Source organism: Eurosta solidaginis, chromosome 4 (genome assembly GCF_040869045.1).
Source record: "Eurosta solidaginis isolate ZX-2024a chromosome 4, ASM4086904v1, whole genome shotgun sequence".
Taxonomy (NCBI): domain Eukaryota; kingdom Metazoa; phylum Arthropoda; class Insecta; order Diptera; family Tephritidae; genus Eurosta; species Eurosta solidaginis.
Genome location: NC_090322.1, coordinates 110,896,744 through 110,917,629, shown reverse-complemented (window position 1 = coordinate 110,917,629; position 20,886 = coordinate 110,896,744). Strand labels below are relative to the sequence as shown.

The window sequence follows — 20,886 nt, the reverse complement described above, 5'->3', positions numbered from 1 at the left end:
TCGACCCGCCCTAATGACTATATAAATGTGTTTTAGTGGATATAAGTGCTCGATATTCTTTGTTTGTGTACGCACTAATACTAATTTTTTGGTTAGTCCACTAATAACCTTAAAACATGAATAATTGCAGCTCACTGGTGTAAATGGTCTCAGCGAGCGCTCTGATCTCAGCATGCAACACATTATCTCTTAGTTCTGAAATAAATTTTACCGAAAAAAGTCGCGTTTACAAAAAAATGCCTACTTGCAACATTTTGAAAAATTAATGGAACGGGACGTATTTATGTTTGACTTTAGACCGTTTGAAGCTACATTGAAATCGTTTTCAAAAAATTTTAGAAATGGAAATGATGAAGACATTTTAATAGCGATTTCTAAACATTTTTGTGTGTATTAAGTTACGCAGTTGGTTGTTTAGCCATTCAACAAAAATCTGCTTAAGTTAGCGTGTTTAGATTTAGACATAAAGAGTTGGTAACCTGTTGCCTACTATAATCGCTGTAAAAACAGCCAAAAAAGTTTAGAGTGTGGCAGTGATGCGCATCCGTTGATACCACTTTCGACCACATCTGACCAATTTTCGACATGAACAATAAATGGCCTAAACGAGTAGAAAATATAGTAACGCGCCCAACGCCACCTCCGTCGCCGTCGCGCCGATATTTTTGACATTCGGCGGCGGCGTGCGAAAAACGACCAAAATCGACAGCGGCGGCGGCGTTTATCTGCGGCGTATATCTCTAATCCCGAAGAGCATCGAGAAATGATTTCGTAAGGGTCCCAAAATTATTCCGACAAAGACCCAAAACAACCCGGAAGGATCCTGAAAACCATCCAGAAATGATGCCGGAAGGATCCCCAAATGATTCCGGAATAGTCCCGAAAAGGTCCGAAATGACCCTGATGGGATCCCGGACGAATCCCGAAAACCATCCGGAAATGATCCCGGAATAGTTCAGAAAAAGTCCCGAAATAACCCTGATGGGATCCCGGACGTATCCCGAAAATCATTCAGAAATTATCTCGGAAGGGTCCGAAAATGATCCCGAAATAACCCCTACTGGAACCCGAACGGATCCCGAAAACTATACACAAATGATCCCGGAAGAGTCCCAAAATGATTCCGAACAGGTCCCGAAAAGGCCCCAAAATGAAAGCCGGAAGGGTCCCAAAGTGATCCCGAAATAGTCCAGAAAAAGTCCCGAAATTACCCTGATGGGATTCCCGGACAAATCCCGAAAATCATTCAGAAATGATCCCGGAATAGTCCTGAAAAGGTCCCGAAATGGCCCTGATGGGATCCCGGACGAATCCAAAAACCATCCGGAAATAATCCCGGAATATTTCCGAAAAAGTCCCGAAATAACCCTGATGGGATCCCGTACGTATCCCGAAAATCATTCAGAAATTATCTCGGAAGGGTCCCAAAAAGATCCCGAAATAACCCCGACTGGAACCCGAACAGATCCCGAAAACTATACACAAATGATCCCGGAAGAGTCTCAAAATGATCCCGACGGTATTATGGACGGATCCCGAAAACTATACAGAAATGATCCCGAAAGAGTCCAAAATTATCCTGAAATAGTTCCGAAAAAGTCCCGAAATGACCCCGACGGGATTCCGGACGGATACCAATAACCATCCAGAAATGATCCCGGAAGGATTCCCAAATGATCCCGAAAAAGTCTCGAAATGACCCTGACGGGATCCCGAAAGTCATCCAGAAATGATACCCGAAGGATCCCGAAATTATCCTGAAATAGTGCCGAAAAAGTCCCGAAATTACCCCGACGGGATCCCAAAAACTATACAGAAATGATCCCGAAAGAGTCCAAAATATTCTGAAAAAGTTCCGAAAAAGTCCCGAAATTACCCCGACGGGATTCCGGACGGATCCCGATAACCATCCAGAAATGATGCGGAAGGGTCCCAAATGATCCCGAAATGATCACGGAATAGTCCCGAAAAATTCCCAAAATAACCCCGACGGGATCCCGAAAATTATACAGACATTAGCCCGGAAAAGTCCCAAATTATTTATTTATTTTATTTATTATTGTCTACCGAATAGTTCTAACAGACTCATTAATTAAAAAGTATAAAGAGACTAGTCTTAAAGCTACTTATCTCTAAACTGAAATTAAAATTTTTAGCATATGAATTGCATATTCGAACGCATCTTGTGAGTGGCTCATTGAAATCATAATTGGTTGCATGAAAAATTACATCGAATAAACGAGTTGTCCTTAAATTAAGACTTGATGAGTGAACATGTATTAAATTAGAAATGAGTTCACAGTTGATTCTAGAATTCATCACATTATACACAAAAATAATAGAAAAATAAGACCTTCTCTCTTCCAAACTTTGTAGACCTAGCAACTTGCGTCTACCAATATAGTTTGGAAGCCCATCAGTCCATGACAGAGGACGCAAAGCCATTCTAGTGAACACCCTTTGCACCTTTTCAATTATAGAAGTAAGATTTTGATAGTAAGGGTTCCAAATTATACAGCAATAGTCCAATTGACTACGCACAGCGCTTTGAGAGTAAGTGGGTCAACAAAATCCACAGTGTTTCTGCGTATAAAACCAATCATAGAAAAAGACTTAGACACCACATGGTCTGCATGGTTGGAAAAGGTCAACCTAGAGTCGAAAATAACCCCTAGATCCTTAATAGGATCTTTACGGCACAATTTTTGTCCATTTAGTACATAGTCGCAAGTCACTGTCTTAGAATTTTTAGCAAACGTGATGACGCAACATTTACTAACATTTAGATGGAGATGATTTAATATACACCAATTAGAAAGATTATTTAGATCAGACTGAAGACTAGAACAGTCAATTGTATTTTGAATTTTTAGGAATAATTTAACATCATGATCAGGAAGGTCATTAATAAATAGTAAAAAGAGGAGAGGCCCAAGATGTGTACCTTGGGGGATACCTGACCAAGCATGTATGTAAGTTTGAGATCTAGCGGATTCCATTTGGACGAAAAGTTTTCGTCCCATAAGAAAACTTGAGAAAAAATCTAGAAGGTTTCCGTTAATGCCGAATGCTTTGAGTTTTTCACGGATCCCGAAAAGTATACAGAAATGATCCCGAAAGAGTCCAAAATTATCCCTAAATAGTCCCGAAATGACCCCGCCGGGATCCCAGACGGTTTCCGCAACCCATCCAGAAATGATGCCGGAAGGGTCCCCAAATGATCCCGAAATAGTCCCGCAATGATCCCGAAAGGATCCCCAAATGATTACAGAATAGTCCTGAAAAAGTCCCAAAATATCCCGACGGGATCCCAGATGGATCCCGAAAACTATCCAAATATGATCGCGAAAAAGTCGCGAATTGACACTGACGGGATCCCGGACGGATCGCGAAAATCCTCCAGAAATGATGACGGAAGAGTCCCAAAATCATCCCGAAATAGTTCTGAAAAAGTCCCGAAATTACCCTAACGGGATCCCTAAAACCCATCCAGAAATGATGCCAGAAGGGTTCCCAAGTGATCCCGAAATGAACCCGGAATAGTCCCGAAAAAGTCCCAAAATAACCCCACGGGATCCCGGATGGATCCCGAAAACTATACAGAAATTATCCCGGAATAGTCCTGAAAAAGTCCCAAAATAACCCCACGGGATCCCGGACGGATCCCGAAAACTATACAGAAATTATACCGGACGAGTCCCAATCTCATCCCGAAATAGTCCCGAAAAAATCCCGAAGTTACCCCGACGGGATCCCGGACAGATCCCGAAAACCATCCAGAAATGATCTCGGAAGGGTCGGAATATGACCCTGACGGGATTACAAATAAGGTGAAGCTAATTACAAAAGAATGTTAATAAGGCAGCAGGCGCGTTGAAGCGAGTTACAAACAAACATACAGATAAAGCTAATAAAAGCGTGGTAATAAAAACAATTAATAGAGAGAGGATGGCGGGAGGAGACGGAGTGCACCACACGTTATTTTTCCAAAATTGTTTAGATCTCGATCTCTATGAGCCAGATACCAAAAATTATTGATTTAGGAGAAAATTTTTATTGAGTTATAACAATTTATAGATTTTGCCCCAGGAGAGGAGGGGGAGGTGGGGTCGTTGGGTGTCACTGCTCACTTTGTAAGCTCTCGACTTATTTGACCTATTGAGTTTGTAATATTGGTGAAGGTCAGTAAACGTAAAGTTATAATGTCTAAAAATTATTAAAAAGTAATTGTTCGAAGGGTCGTGGAGCCTCGCCCGCCCTTTCCATTTTCGAAAAAAAATTTCGCCATTAGACTATTGTCTATCTGGGTCCCAAATTTCATCAAAATGCATGTAGCCGACGACGAAAAAATACAATCAATAAATTATAACTGTACCTAGGGGCAGGGACCTCCCCCTTTTCAAAAAAATATAGCTAGTGGATCCTTCTAGACTATTGGCTATATGTGTGCCAAATTTCATCCAAATCCGTCCAGCAGTTCTTGCGTGATTGAGTTGTTGTTGTTTTTGTATTAACGATAAAGACAGTCCCCGAAGGCTTTGGGGAGTGTTATCGATGTTGATGGCATTTGCCGGATATAGATCCGGTACGTTCCGGTAACACAGCACCATTAAGGTACTAGCCCGACCATCTCGGGAACGATTGAATGATTGAGTCACACAGACAAACGTCTGGACATTCAAACATCTAAACATCCAAACTTTCGCATTTATAATATTATTAATATTAAGATTAAGATTAAGATAATAAGACTAAGTGCATAACTTTATTTGCACTGTGTGTGTCTGCACTATTCTCCACTTTCGATTTTGGTATGCGTTACATACTATGACCAAAAAAGTGTCCACTATTACACTATACACTACTGCTTTGTGTAATTCCGATGAGCGTTTTTTTTTAAGTAACAAAAGCACATGTTTGCATATGAAACTGAAAAAACATACGCACATATGCACAGGTAATTCTCAAATTTGTTATGAAATGTTTTATGTAAGTAATACTTACTTACTAAGTATATATGCAGATTACATCATCAAATAAGAAGAATTTCTCAATAAGAGAAATATATGAAAAAATGCATATTATGCGTGTTTTCTTAAACTTTTGGATTTTAATAATAATTTTTTGTTTGTTATTAATATTTTTGTTAATGACAAAAAAAAATATTATTAATAAAAAAAAACAATAAATGGGTACCTTTAAAAAAATTACCTTCCCACTCCCACCAACGATCAAGCACAAACCGTTCTTAAATTGAGAACGAAAACTGTTAAATCGACCACAAATCGTTCTCGAAGCGTGAGAACGAAAGATCTTAAATCAAGCACAAATAGTACTTGAAATGAGCACAGAACATTAACACATCAGTACCAAACTGGCCCTTTTCCTCTGCTTTCATAGGCGCGTTTCGAAAAAAATACTTTCTTAGCCGGAGCGTCATATTTCATTCGCATTGCGTGGCCTAACCAGCGTAACCGCTACATTTTAATTCGCTGGAATATGTTGATTTCTGCGTTAAACTCGTACAGCATCAATCTTCTTCGGCACTCGCCGTCGCCAACGCGTCGAGGTCCGCAAAATCCGCTTAATCTGATATTGTCATGGTCCGTCCTGCTGCACCATATAGTAGGACGGGTACAATAAGTGACTTGCAAAGCGTTATTTTCGATTGCCGAGAGCGGGATTTACTTTTCAATTCCAAAGAAGCATTTATTGGCAAGAGTGATTCTTCGCTGGATTTCAGAGCTGATGTTGTTGCTAGTGTTGATGCTGGTTCCCAAATAAACGAAGTCTTTTACTATTTCGAAATTATGGCTGCCAACAGTAGCGTGGATGCTAAGGCGCATATTCGCTGACTCATTACTCGATGACAGCAGGTACTTCGTTTTGTCCTCATTCACCATCAAACCCATCTTTTCCGCTTCTTTTTCTAGTTTGGAGTGAGCAGAACTTACGGCGCGGGTGTTCAGGCCAATGATATCAAACTGCCGAGGATGCTCCGGACATGAAATATAATTGCCGAAACGTGCTTCTAAGCGTGCGGTGATCCATTGCGTCCAGCTAGTGATACGGAATAGTTTACTTTCGGCAAAAAAATCTATTTTGGTGTCGTAAAGAATTCTTAACTTTATGGTTATTTCTTACAGGTAAAGGTGAAATCTTTGGATCTCAATTGGCCGGTACATATTTAGAAGAGCCTGTCCTGCCCGCCTAGTATGCTGTTGTTGGGCCTGGCCCCTATAGTCACCCTAATTCCTGGAGAAATGTTCATGTAAGTGTAAAACTTAATTTCGGTGGATTGTGAACAGTAGGGACCTTAGAATCGCGGTCGGTATGGTATGCATATATAAGGCTCTCAGCTAGATAGAAAAAGTTAAAACCGTGCTTACTGCAAAAAACTGTAGGATTGAACTGGTCATTTGGCCAAAAACGTTGTGTGTAATAGTGTAATAGACTTTTATAAGGTATGGGATGGTGCTAATTAGAAAAAATTTGTGGGTACTAATGTTTACTTACCGAAGTTTATAACACACCATCGATCCTTCCCTGGTCGACTTGACCCTCATCGCCAGGGAAGTTCGTACGGACTCTATTGTTTTAGGTCCTTCGCGTGCCATGCCCCAAGACTTTTGCCGGCGAGAGATTCCAGCATGTACATATTGTTGCCGAGGGCTTTCGTGATACGGCACCGGGTGAATTTCTTACAAAATTTTGAGTTTATACTGTTTTTGAAATTACAAATTACTAAGTACAAAGTTTCTTTAATAAACCTCTTGGCCTGGCTTGAATCGAACCTCACGAACTCTTTTATTATACCGCTTTGCATTCGTTTCGTAGGCTTTATGCATATTGGCTTCAATCTTTTCACGCATAAGTCGCAATTTGTCCTTGTTATCTAGCAAAAGTAGCTCGTGGTCCTCAAGCGAATTTAGTTTCCGCGCCAGTGCGTAGTCAGCGCCGTTTGTGAACATATTCACGCCAAATAACGCAAAATAGGGTGAAACTCCTGTTGCTGAATGTACTGCGCTACGTAAGGCGCATTCAATTTCTGATAAGTACATGTCCCAGTCTCGATGATCCTTATCGAAATATGCTCTTATTGCAGCTAGGACGGATTGATTCACGCGTTCGGCTGCGTTTGCTTGTGGGGAATAATGGGCAGTTTTCATGTGCTTTACCTTATATGCTTCTAACATCTCAGCGAATTTCTTTGACGTAAATTGTTTTCCATTGTCGCTGTGTATGGTTTCGGCGACACCGAATTTATGAAAAATTTCTTCTGTGATAAATTTGATTACATTGCCTGTTGACGCTTCGCGCATTGCCTTAAGGAAAGTAAATTTGGAAAAGTGATCTACGACAATTAGTATATAACTATTTCCACGCTTTGATCGCGGATATTTTCCTAAGAAATCCACATAGATTTTCTGAAAGGGTCGTACCGTGATCACCTCGTTTCCTATGCCGGGATTAGTTAACGCGTTGTTAGGTTTGCTTTCTTTGCATATTTGACAATTTCGTACATAGTTTCGCACTTGCACAATCCTGTTAGGCCAGTAGTAGAGTCGACGCACTCGGTGTAGGGTTTTTGTCATGCCTCCATGTGCAGATGTTTCATCGCAATGCGCGCTTTCAATCAGGGTAGAAGTTAACGCTTCCGGGACCCACAATTTCCACGTATTTTCTTCCATTTCCATGTCCTTTGGCAGTGATTTCTTAAACAGGAGTCCATCCTCCACCTTCAGATCCGGTAACCGGTCGGCGTTGGTCTCCACTGTATTTATTAACTCTTTATATTCTGGCGAATCAAATTCTACTGTATCTAAATTGGATATGGGCGAACTAGCAACTTTTTCGATGCATCGTGAAAGAGCATCGGCGACTACATATTCAGTACCTTTGCGGTGTTGTATTTCGAAATCAAATGCTTGTAACTGCAAAGGCCATCTGGCCAGCCTTCCGCTCAGATCCTTCAATGACATAAGCCATTTTAGGCTAGCATGGTCTGTCACTACCGTAAAAGGCATTAGCTCGATATACGGCCTGAACTTCTTTACGGCTAACACCGCCGCCAGACACTCTTTTTCAGTGGTACTATACTTTCGTTGACACTCATTTAATTTCTGGGAAAAGTATGCTATGGGTTTCTCTCCTCCGTCTTCTTCTTGTTGAAACAATACGGCGCCTATACCAAAATCTGATGCGTCGCATTGTACCCAAAAGCACTTAGTGAAATCCGAGTGTTTGAGCACTGGGGCACTGGTAAGAGCCCTTTTCAGGTTGCTGAAAGCCTCCAGAACTTTGTCATTCATTTCAAATTTCTTGCTTTTCTTTAATATATCTGTCAATGGAGTGGCTAATGCGGCGAATAAACCGCCTATACCACCCCGCGACTCCTAAGACTTACTTGTTTTACGTTTTTTTGGAATAGGGATATTTTGTATGGCCATTACCTTCTCCGGATCAGCCTTCAACATACCGCCGCCTACGATTAACCCCAGATAAGCTAGCTCCTTAAAAACAAATTGAGATTTTTGTAGGCCTATTGTTAAGTTGGCTTCATTTAAACATTTGGCAACTCCAGTCAGATATTTGAGATGCGACTCAAAGTCTGGTGCTATAATAAGCAAATCATCAAGATAGGTAAATACATTGACTTTAAGCCTTTGAGGGATCACGCGGTCCATTAGGCGGCACAACCTCTGCGCAGCATTGCATAGTCCAAATGGCATGGTCAAGAACTGGTACAGAGGTCGTCCCGGTACCGTGAACGCTGTATATTTATTTATTTATTTATTTATTCAGTCTATGAACATACAGGTCTTACAGACTGCCAATAATGGTAGATACAAAAAATATTAACACAAAGATAACAAAATATACATGTAAATATATAGTTTAGAATAAATAATAAGTTTCTATAACAAACAAATTAAAACAATTAAATAGCTGACCTTAAAATATTTATAAAAGCGTCCCTACACATAGAAAAATAAGCTCAATAGAAGATGACATCTTATTGAATTAGTTCAGGGCACGTGCAATTGGCGCATTCCTTCCATAATTGGTTCTAATATTGATACCATAAAACGGGAAAATATTACGAAGATCCCTCCTTGGAACATTAAAATTAATTTCCACAAGAAGGTCAGCGCAGTCTACATCTCCGTGGATAATGACAAACAAGAAAGTCAAGGAGAGAATAGATCTCCTGGCTTCCAGGGATTTAAGATTCAAAAGAAGTAAACGAGCAGTATATGGAGGAAGAGGGTATGTAAACTTTAATGACCGTAAAGCATACTTAAGAAAAACTTTTTGAACTCGCTCAAACCTGTTGATTGAGAATTATTGGAAAGGTCTCCAAATGATGGTAGCACGAATGAGGAGTAGAGTACTTTTAAAGTATACGGGTCAGAAAACTCCGAACTATTACGCCGAATGAAGCCTAGCATAGCATAGGCCTTGGCAATGATGAAATCAAATTTTGTATCAAATACAACCCCAAGATCTTTGATTTTTTCAACAGTCTGCAAGGTACTGTTAGCGATACTAAACGATCTGTTGAGATTTGAACGAGATTTTGAGTAGGTTACGTGGAAGCATTTATTTATATTTAATGAAAGATGAGATCTAATGCACCAGGAGTAAAGTTTATCAATATCAGCTTGAAGATTAATCATATCGTTTGCGGAATTTACAACAGAGTAAACTTTGAGATCATCGGCGTACAACAGAAATCTAGCATAAGAGAAGCATGAGCTAATGTCATTGATGAATAAGACAAAAAGTAATGGTCCCAAAATACTACCCTGCGAGACGCCCGATTTCGCCAAAAAGGGATCTGATAATACCCCATCAATAGAGACGGCACACCATCTATTACTTAGATATGATTTTAGCCACTCCAAAAAGGTTGAATGAAAGCCAAGGTAGTACAGTTTGTGAATTAGAACATCATGCGATACCTTATCAAAAGCTTTGGAAAAGTCGGTGTAAATACAGTCGACCTGAAGACCAGATGAAAAGGCAGAGATACAATATTCACTGAACTCCACAAGATTGGAAACGGTAGAGCTACCAGAAACCCATGCTGTCTCGGACAGATCAAGTGCTTCACTGAAAAATAAATCTTTTCCTTGACAACGCACTCAAATAGCTTAGAAACGGTGGAAAGCTTTGAAATTGGCCTGTAATTGCAGACATCAGTCTTACTGCCAGATTTATAAATAGGAGTTATCGAGGCGAATTTCCAAGCATCAATAAACTCACCAAAGCTAAGTGACAAATTGAACATGATCTCTAACGGGACAACTAGGGAAGTGCATCCTTTTAGCAAGGCAGCCGAGAGACCATCAATGTCAGCTTTAGTAGAGTTGCTCAGTTTCGAGATACCACTGAAGATATCTTCAAATGAAATTGACATTGAACCAAAATTTAGGGTCGAAGAAATTTCAGACGAGAAGTCAGACGAGGGACTAGCATCATGATTAGCAAAATTAGAACTAAAAAATTCAGCAAACTCGTTAGCCACATTGTGGGGAGTGTTAGCAGGTCTGTCATTGTAGAAGACGGTGGCAGGCACCGAGAAGCGAGATTTCTTCGACTTAACGTAGTTCCAGAATGCTTTCGGGTTAGACTTTATATTCGTCTCGAAGCTTGTAATGTAGTTTCTGTAAAGAAACTTCTATAGACAGTTGAAATCCTTCACATAATGTTTATATTTGTTAAAAAATAACGGGTTTTTGGTTCTTTTAAACTTTCGACTTAAATATTTCAAAGCAATGACCAACATCAGAGATGGAAAGCAAATTGGCCCAGTCTATTTCATCTAGATCCTGATCGAGTTAAATGAAAAATCATCAATTAAAGAGCGAGCACCAAACTCATAAAATTCGAGTTTAAGAATTAGAGCAGAATGGTGCATATCCGTCGGAGCGAATGGCGCATGGCACTCAGAAAGATTAGAATTTATGTCATTACTAATAAAAATTAGATCTAATAATCTATCGAGCCTGTTTTTGAAACTATTGATTTGATGCAAATTTAGACTTAAGATATTATCTATAACGTATGACTCAAAAGACTTAGTAATATTATTAGGTAATAGGCCTGATGCAGAGTAACTATGAGACGAAGAAATATCACAAAGGTTAAAATCCCCTAAAACACATAAGTGATTATCTCCTAATTTATTTAAAAATAGGGACGATATATTGTTAACATGAGCTTTGTAAATTTCTCCCAAGCTGTTCGGCGGTAGGTATGATGCAACCAGATATAGAGATCCAGACTGTGGAGAACCACGGACATTGACGCAGATCTGGTCAAGGATGGTATCAGAATTATCTAACATAATAAGGGAGGGATTATACTTGCGTTGAACAGCGATTAGTACGCCACCCCCTCTTGAACGCCTAGTTTTAGTACAATCCCTGTACTTACTAAAAACGGCGAATAGCTTGGGATCGAAGGACTCAGCGTCGAAGATATCCGAAGTAAGCCAGGATTCAACAATGACAAAAATATCGTACTCCAATTGGCAACTAAATGCTCTCAAAATGTACGATTTAGTCCTGATACCAGAAGCATTTTGAATACACTTTAAGCTGTTTGTTAATTATGTTCTCATTGTTTGCTATTCTCTTCCAGCTCGATTTCCCAAAACGCGCGTTTCAAATCAACGCTGCTGATAAAATATGTGTCATCAATCCTGCTAAGTATACCTTCAATGTTCTGCAGTGGATAGGCGTCCTTGACGGTCACAGAGTTGAGCTTCCTGGAATCTAAGCAAAAACGATTTTTACCAGGTTTACGGACTACTGTTATGCGATTGCTCCATGGGCTTTCACTCCCTTCAATAACGCCTAATGCGAACATCTTGTCGATTTCATCGTATACAATGTTTTGCATGGCTGGTGATAATGGATAATGCCGGTCTTTAATATGAACTGTATTTTCCACTAATTTTATCGAGTGCTTTTCCAGATGAGTTCGTCCTAGCCCGTGCTGCTCGAAGGTTCTGAATTTGCTCGTAACTTCATCCAGACGTTGTCGTTGCTCAGCAGACAGGTCCGACATCCGAGACCATGTCTTTTCCAATTTGACTAGGTCAATCTCACTCACGGATATGATTTCGGGCGCTAATTGGAATGCGCGCCAGAAGTCCACCCCTAGATACACCTCCTGCTCTAAATAAGGACAGATAAAGAAAGTTATATTTTGCTTCAAATCTCTAAATTTTACGGGCAATGAAACTTTGCCCAACACATTGTATGCGCGGCCACTTGCTGTTCGCACAATCGATACATAACGCTCGGTTTTAATATTCTTTTCTTCTAGGAACTCACGGGAACCTCGTCCGAGAATGCTCACTGATGCGTCCGTATGTAATAAACCACGTTTTGGAACATCATTTATTTCGACTTCAGCGAAAACTCGCGGATCCGACCGGCCCACATTCTTCACAGAACCTGTGACCTGTTGCGTTTCAGAAATCTATCCCGAGGTTTTTGCACTTTCCGAGATATAGTTCGACGTTCCATAAGTGCACTTTCAGCGAAGATACGCCGTCGAGCTTCTAGGTACCTCCTCAAGCGTTCGCCATACGTTGGACTCTTCTCTTTCGTAACTTTATTATGTTTATTGCTCATTACTGTGTAACAATTATTAATATTCTCTATATTTTCAGGTTCATCAATTTCTAAGGTAGTTTCACCGGCAACTGGGGTGTTTGTTCCTACGTCTACTCGTGCGGGGTATAGGTTGAGCGCGATTCCCCCGAAATAATCGCGTCCCTCCTTGCGTTTCCCGCTGGTTTGCAAATAGGGCACCTTGGCGTTATAATGTCGGGTTTATCGCACTTGAAACAAAATATTTTTCGTTGAAGCGACATACAATCGGTGAAGAAATGTCCTTCAGCTCCACAGTTCCAACATATAACTCTTTTTTGTTTGCCTCTTCGTTGATGTATTTCCTCCACGGTGACTTGACCCTCGTCACCGGGAGGCAATACTTCATCATCGTCGATCGCGGCCACTTCGTTCACATGATGGCCCTTTGTCGCAAAGCTACTACACATTGTGCGCTCTCGTCGCGGAAAGCACCGTTCAACCTCATTGCATTCCAGCCTCATTTGCTCTAATGAGTGTGTTATGATAGGGTATACTATTTTAGCTACCGACTCACGCAGATTTCCTTTTACCAAGCGGATTATTTCGTACTCCGGAATGGGGTTCCTAAGACGGGAGCGCAATGTACCCACTACGTGAAAATATTCATCTATAGTTTCGCCCGGTCGTTGTTTTCTTTCGGTTAACTCTCTTAAAATTTAAAATCGGTGCGATGAGATTCAAATTGGCGACGAAATGAAAATTGCAAAGTCGGCCAATCGACATTGCCATTGGTACGGATATATAACCAGTACCATTCACGCGCTTCGCCACTTAGCAATTGATGGAAACCCACGAACAACGGTACTGACCCTGTAAATACTCCAACCGGAATAAAAAGTCCTCGATTGGCATGGAGTCGCGATGACCTTGGAAGTTTATCCCCCACTTTTCAATATTTAAGTCCGATCTAATATTATTATTATAAGGCCTTGCAATTTCTGGGTGTGAATTCCCTATCCCAGCAGAGGGTCTCTGAAAACTAGCAGTTGGGTTGTGTCGAGTAGCCGGCGGCTCGTGATATGCTAAAATATAGGAGGTAGCTTGAGCCGTTGGCATTGGGTTGTTAGTAACGATGTTTCGGTTAATATTACCTACGAGCTTACCTCTTTCGTTAGCCCTAGCTTCTATAGAATCTGTACTCGAATCATGCTTTCGTTTTTTGTTATTTCTATCTCGCGCCCCATACTCGGGTCCTGAAGCTCCCTGTTCCATAGCTAAATACTGTATTGCAGTCCTAATTTCTTATAACCCTTCGCGCATCTCTCCCAACAGGGTCTGCTGTGTTTCAGCTACCATCTCCTTTAATATTGGCATAACTTCATTTCGTAGTTGCCATGAATTAACCTGATCAAGCCTTGCATTCCAATTAGGGTTGTTGTTATTGTTAGGTGGTGGGTGTGGGAAGTTCAGTGTAGGTGGCTGTACTAGTACCGACTGTGTGATTTGGGCTCCATTCGTTTGTTTGGGCATCTTACCCGTGATCTTTGTCGTGTTTTCCGATGTGGCACTAGCAACATTTTGGTTTGGTTTCCCATGCGACTCCCTATTGGGGTTGTTATTGTTGCCATTGGTTTTAATCCTATCAGATAGATCGATGAATGTTGTAATATACTACAGGTAACTCCTTGATGTAGGATTTTCAAAAAGAAAATTAAAGATTTCGGATTCCACACAAAAATTTCTTTACGATATCGTGATGTTGGGGGGGGGGGGGGGGGGGGGGGGGTGTTCAGATGACTTGAGTTGGGACCAGGTAAAACAAATGATCGGAGCACAGCCTATCGCTCCAGTGAGAAAACTCATGCAACTTTGTCTTCAAAAATAAAAAGGTTTGGGGTTTTATAGATCATGTTTCATGCTTCGCAGTTCAAACAAAGAATATTTTCTATCCGTCATGATTGATCCTCACGATCGGAGCTACTTAATTAAATTTCAAAAATTAAGTCTTCGAATTCTAAAACAGAAACTACTTAACAAAAATTATTCAAAAGCACATAGTTTGTTGGGTTTACGGCGATGCATATAGCTGACTTAAAAAAATATCGTGCTATGCCATCGATGGGTTATTGTAGCCGTCAGGTGATATGGTTACTCTGCTGTACTGGTGCAATTAAAAAAAATAAAAAAATAAATGTAAGGCGCGATAACCTCCGAAGAGATCTAAGGCCGAGCTTCTCTTCCAATTTGCGTCGTGCTCCTCTTGATTTTCCCTACAAATTGGCCGTACCCATGTTTTTATGCCGACTCCGAACGGCATCTGCAAGGCAGATGAGTTTTCACTGAGAGCTTTTCATGGCAGAAATACACTCGGAGCGCTTGCCAAACACTGCCGAGGGGCGACCCCGCTTAGAAAAATTTTCTTCTAATTGAAAAACCTTATTTCTAAAATTGATGTTGCTTTGCCCGGGGTGCGAACCCAGGCCATACGGTGTGGTAGGCGGAGCACGCTACCATCACACCACGTGGTGCAATTAGATCTTGTGATGATCACCTCTCCAAGCCACCTAGCCAGTGAAGGGATCGCATCCTCCATGACTTCTTATTCTGGGTCGTTCTTAACGGTTGTTGGCATGAGTTTCTTCCGCAGGATGCCCTTCCTTCCTTGAACCGCTCCTTTTCCGGTTATACTTACATGCAGTTCCCTTCAGCTTCTGCTCCAACCATCCGAATACCTACGTCCCTTTGATCATCTTCCCCTCCCCGGTATTAAAAACTTAGCTAAACCTGTGCATTTCAGATTTTTACATTATAAAATAATAGTAAAGTTTATTTAGAAACATAAGTTTGGGGTTACTTTCATACAAACATATATATCTTTAAAACGATTTCAATTGCGATGTACCACCGCCAAAAGGGTAAATAACGGGGTTTTTCTGAGGCAATTCGCCCGAAAAGAATCTGACTCCCTACCTAAAAGAGCTCTCTTAAGAAGGCCTACAGTTTCTATAAGCTGATAATATATATATGTATTTTTCAGCTCACCTGTCTTTACTAAGCCTCGCTACTAACAAATTTTGGAGGAGTTACACCACTGTGCAATAATACAAAATTTTCACAATCTCAAAATTAACTAAAAATTGACACCACTAATGCTAAATTACATGGAATCAAAACGTTTAAAATTTCAAATAAATCGGTCTATATCAGCGCCTGACTGCCAACTATTCCCAATGCGACCCTTATAATTTTTCCTTTACACATCCGGAGTGTGATAGCCGTGATTGTAGGGACTATAGTGTTCGACTAGGCTGTGGTAAATTGGAAACTCCTAATACGGTGAGCTATTATAGGCGGTACAGGTATACCCCGTTCTCGTGGACGCAAAACAAAACTGGTATATCATCGACACTAGACGAACTTACGTATCCGATTTTTAGGGTGTGTGTGTGCAGACTCGCTTATGCCAAATACTTTTGTTTGTGCTCGCCAGCAAACCTTTGAAATGTATTTTGTTACCGTATATGTTCAGTCTTCAAGGTATTCCACTTCCCTTACGCTCGCCTCCTCACTTGTTTGTTGCAGCTCCTTTGCTAATAAAGCCAGACTCTTACCGTGTGATTCAGGGTATTCCACTTCCCTTACGCTCGCCTCCTTATTGGTTGTTGCTCCTCCGACGAGTTGATTATTGGTAATTAAGTTATATATATATATTTTTTTTTATTTGGTGGCCGTTTAACGTGATCGCGTTTCTTTGTTACGCGTATTTTTGGTGTTCGAGCATATTTTTAATTATTTTGCTTGAGCAATATTTCTTCGGAACTTGCAAAAAAAAAAAAATGATTTTTGGTTCTTACTATATAATTGGCGCGCGCACTTTTGGCTATTTCTTAGCCACACGCCATTCGGTCTTTCGTCAAAATACACGTCCGTCCCAAGCTGAATCTTAATTCCAATCTCCCGCTATTTCTCTTGTCTCCTCTTTTATAGATTTTTTTTGTCATAGCCGAACGTTTCACCTAACGTTTCTTATTATATTCCTTCCGACCAATCACATAAGCGCACATAGCGTGATCCATCTGTCACCCTTCTCCCATCGAACTCTCCAAACCCAACCTTTCAATATGGTAACACCCCCTTGGATCGAAAGCTCTTTTTTGTCATTTTGTTTTTTTTGACATTTTAACAAACTGCGTGAAGTTATCTGCGTTTGGGTAAGTAGAATTTGTTTTGATTTTGCCATTCTGAAAATAATTTAATAATTTTCTTTCTTTTAGGTTCCAGAGCGAGACGAACAAAACAAAATTCTACGATATTTTGTAGCGCTGCTCAACGTGGGGAACACCCACCTTGAAAGATACTTTCGTACAAAGCTGTCGCAAGAACTTTTTTTGTTCATTTGACTACTAAAACGGTCAATTACGAATCAACGATTTGTGCGCAGTTGATTCAACATCTTGTTGCGATGGATACAAATTAACAGAAATTTCGGTTGAATTGACCCGTATTTCGGTTGGTTTTACGAGGCTTTTTCTTTCAGTGTAAGTCATTAAGCATGACGTGTGATGCTGCCATACCCAATAGTCGCGCAAAATTAAATCGGACTGCGGTATATTGGTGGAACGAGCAAATAGCGAGGAGCGTAGAAAATGCCACAAGGCACGACGAAGGGCACGCTCGTCAACACGATATGATGAGCTACACAATACCTACAAAGCCCAAAGAGCGTCGCTTAAAAATGCTTTAAACAAGAGTAAGAGAGCGTGCTTCAAGGAACTGATGGATGTTGACGATTGTGATCCTTGGGGATTGGCTTACAGAACGGTGATAGGGAAAATTAAAGGACGGAAATCAGAGCAGCCTACATGTCCGATACTAATGAGAAGTATCGTAGAAACTCCTTTTCCAACACAAGATTATCTAGTGGACCTATCAAAGTGAGCACCTCGAAGGTATGGAAATCCCAGAAATAACAGTGCAGCAGGTACTGAATGCAACAGAAAGAATTGCGGTAAGTAAGTCTCCAGGGCCGAATGGAGTATTTACGGATCTCTTCAACGTCTGTATCCAAGAAGGCGTCTTCCCCCGCTCATTGAAACATCAAAGGCTTCTCAGAAATCTGAGCCGCATCTCTTCCGCCGTAGCGCTCCAGGATCTTCACGGCCAGGCGCCGATCACCCAGAGCTTTCCTTCGCGGCGTCGATCTTTCCTGGCAGGCTTCGACTCCAGGACTCCCGCTGGGAACGCTCCTCGCGACAGGGCCCACTTTCTGGGGCTTGGCTGGGCCGTAGTATTCCCCGGACCTCTCCCTTTTCCAGTATCTGCCCCAGATGGGTCAGCATTGGGTGTCGGTTTCGACCACCCTCCGCTACGCGAACTACCTATAGCTACGGGGTTTGATCGAATACGGCTGCGCTGATCCGTCTGATCAGTCCTTTTGCTCCGCCGAGAGCTTTCCCGGCTACTGTAGTGTCAACAGCCAACAATTTCAATGCCAAATGAGTAAACCAGTTAATATGCTACCCTGTAACAAAAAGAGTCTAAATTTTAATCAACACAAAAGTGGCATTTGCTAATTGTTGCTGACAGAGCAATTCACACGATTTAGTACAGGTTTGTGTACAACGCACGACTAAACCAAATTTGCTTTCAGGCAAATTTGCTGACATTGCTTTTCCCACAGACGTCACAGCTCAACACAAGTGTGTAGGTACATATTTGTGTAGAGTTGTATATAGGTATGTATGCTTAAATTAAATATGTATGTAAGAATATGTTTAGAATAATTTATTATAAATAAGCTAACAATATTTGAATGAAGAGGCATTCGCTCATTCGCACTTACACTTCATAAAACCGACAATTCATTTTCCACCTTTTATACTACCATGGAGTGCTATCCGCGCCTTGCCTTGGTTGGCTAGGGATCGATTTCGCCCCTCGGTCATCCCCTGTCACGTCTTTCGTACCCTGACGACACTCGCCGTCATTCCTATCCTCCTCCTTTCTGTTTTTGTTGGTCGTGTTCATTCTAAAAAGTCCGCCCTCAAGGCCGCTATCCGGAGGCGATTGTGTAGTAGCCCTACGACGGTCTCGTGTTTATCTCTGCTAATCAGGGAGGCCACGCGAGGGTTGACGCATGACCTTATGATTAATGCGTTCAGAGCCAGACCGGATGCAAAGCGGGAAGAAGCATTAGCCTATCAGCCATTTCGAGTTGGTTTCACCCCAACCCACTGAAGTTGCAGACTACCGCACCAACCAGCCCACAGTAAACAAGTCAGAAACAAAATCAAAATCCAATATACAGAATTAGGATGAAAGGTTATGCACAGTAGATCTACGAAAAGGTCGCAGTGCTCCCAGGCCTTTTAATAATAATAATTTTTTTTTTTTTTTTTGTTACGTGGAAGGAGGAAATGCTTTATGGACTAACCGGGTTGTTAAGCCTCGGTGCTACTCTCTGTAGCAGCGAGCCTCTCCGAGTGTAGGACTCCCTTTCTTTTTCTTCATGGTCTACCCACTAAAACCTAACCTCCCACGGCCCGCGCATTTTCCGCACCTGGGACCGCGTTTAGCATAACTTCGGGCACGGAAGCGCGCTACGTGAGCTCTTTGGCTACTCTCACGTTATTGGGCTAAGCAACCATCTTGCCGTTTAGCGAGGATAATATTCCTGGCATATCTGCTGACCATGTCCCATCTGTCATTTCCGCAGGTCATTTTATGGATGACACTGCCCGGGGATAGGTCGCCTAGTGTTACTTCCACTCTTCTTCGTTGCTGTGGGAAGTGATCGCATTCGAAAAAGGTGTGGCGTACGTCGTCTATGAGCCCACAGTATAAGCAATTCGGATTTTCAACCTTGCCCATCCTGTGGAGGTATTCCCGGAAGTAGCCGTGGCCACTTAAAAACTGTGTCAGGTAGAAGTCGACCTCTCCATGTGGCCGTTCTAACCATGGCTCCAGCTCGGGAATCAGTTCCCTGGTCCACTTGCCTGCAGTGCTGCAGCTCCATTGCTGTTGCCAGCGTCGGATAGAATCCTTTCGCGCCTGCGCGGCAGCAACATCTCTACGTACTTCTCCTCGGAGGTGGTAAATTGATTTCCTCTCCTCAGCGAGAAGATGTATCGGTATGGTTCCCGCAATAACAAGAACTGCGTCTGCGGATACCGTGCGGTAAGCTGAGGCAATTCGTAGCACCCCTCTGCGTTGGACAGAAGTAATAGCTGCTCGATACTTTCGGAATTTCATTGCATCCGCCCAAATTTCTGCACCGTACAAGAGTATAGAATCCGAAGCGGAAGCAAGCAGCTTTCTTATACATGGCCTTGGCCCGCCTGTGTTTGTCATTAATCGACTTAAGTATCCTATGGCCGCAACTTTCGTAGTTAGACCAGCCCAGGGAAAGAACTACGCCGAAGTCGTAGGAGCCATCCGGGGCGAGCTTCGGCCTGAAGATACAGGGACCTTCATACGCTCCGTCCGAAAAACCAAATCCGGGAGTGTACTTATCGAAACTGCACGTTGCGGCGATAAATCAGCGTTCATCCAAGCGATAGGAAGCGCTGTTGGAGAAGCGGGCGAAACCAAGCAGCTTACACGGCGAATGCGGATAGAGGTGCTGGGCATGGACTGTCTGGCAACCGCCGAAGAAGTTGCCTAGGCTGTTAGGAAAGCTGCTGGCGGGGAAATGACGGGGCAGGTCCGTGTGTCTATTTTCTCGGCAAACCAGCGTGAACAGAAGATGGCAGCCATTGAAGTGGACGAAGCTGTTGGCGTCGTTTTACTAGCCAAGGGGAAGATCTGTATCGAATGGCTGCAATGCAGGCTTAGACAGAGGGTAGACGTGCAGCGATGCTTCAGGTGTCTAGGCTACGGACACCAAAAAGCAGACTGCAAAGGCCGTGATAGAAGCAGTGCTTGCTGGAAGTGCGGACAGAGTGGCCACCAGGCCTCGGCCTGCACGGAAACTCCAAAGTGCTTTTTATGCCAGTCAGAGAAGGTAGACCACCTTCCCGGGTCTAGAGCATGCAGCACCTTCAGGGAGGCACTCGCTGCCGCAAAGGCCAAACAGGCGCGCAAGTGACCAGGTTCATCCAAGGCAACCTGAACCGAAGCAGGTTAGCCGATAGTCTGCTGAACCAATTGGTTCTTGAAAGCAGAGCCAGCTATGCCATCATCAGCGAACCTTATAGAGTCAGGAGTGACTGGCACGTAGACTCAACAGGTGCTGCTGCGATCTGGATCCTAAACGCTGGCGCCCACGTACGAAGCC

At 42.2% G+C, this 20,886-nt stretch overlaps 1 protein-coding gene across 4 annotated transcripts in view; it reads right to left on the bottom strand.

Annotated features, from left to right (window-relative positions):
• The window catches only part of moody (G-protein coupled receptor moody), a 133,502-nt gene that overhangs the window by 109,022 nt on the left and 3,594 nt on the right, over positions 1-20,886 (bottom strand). The window contains exon 1 of one of the 4 annotated variants that reach the window (XM_067782455.1): positions 16,034-16,052. The exons of the other annotated variants lie outside the window; for them this stretch is intronic. The gene's annotated coding sequence lies outside the window, so the exon portion shown is untranslated. Of the gene's footprint in view, positions 1-16,033; positions 16,053-20,886 lie in introns of those variants that run through there. 4 annotated transcript variants of the gene reach the window in all.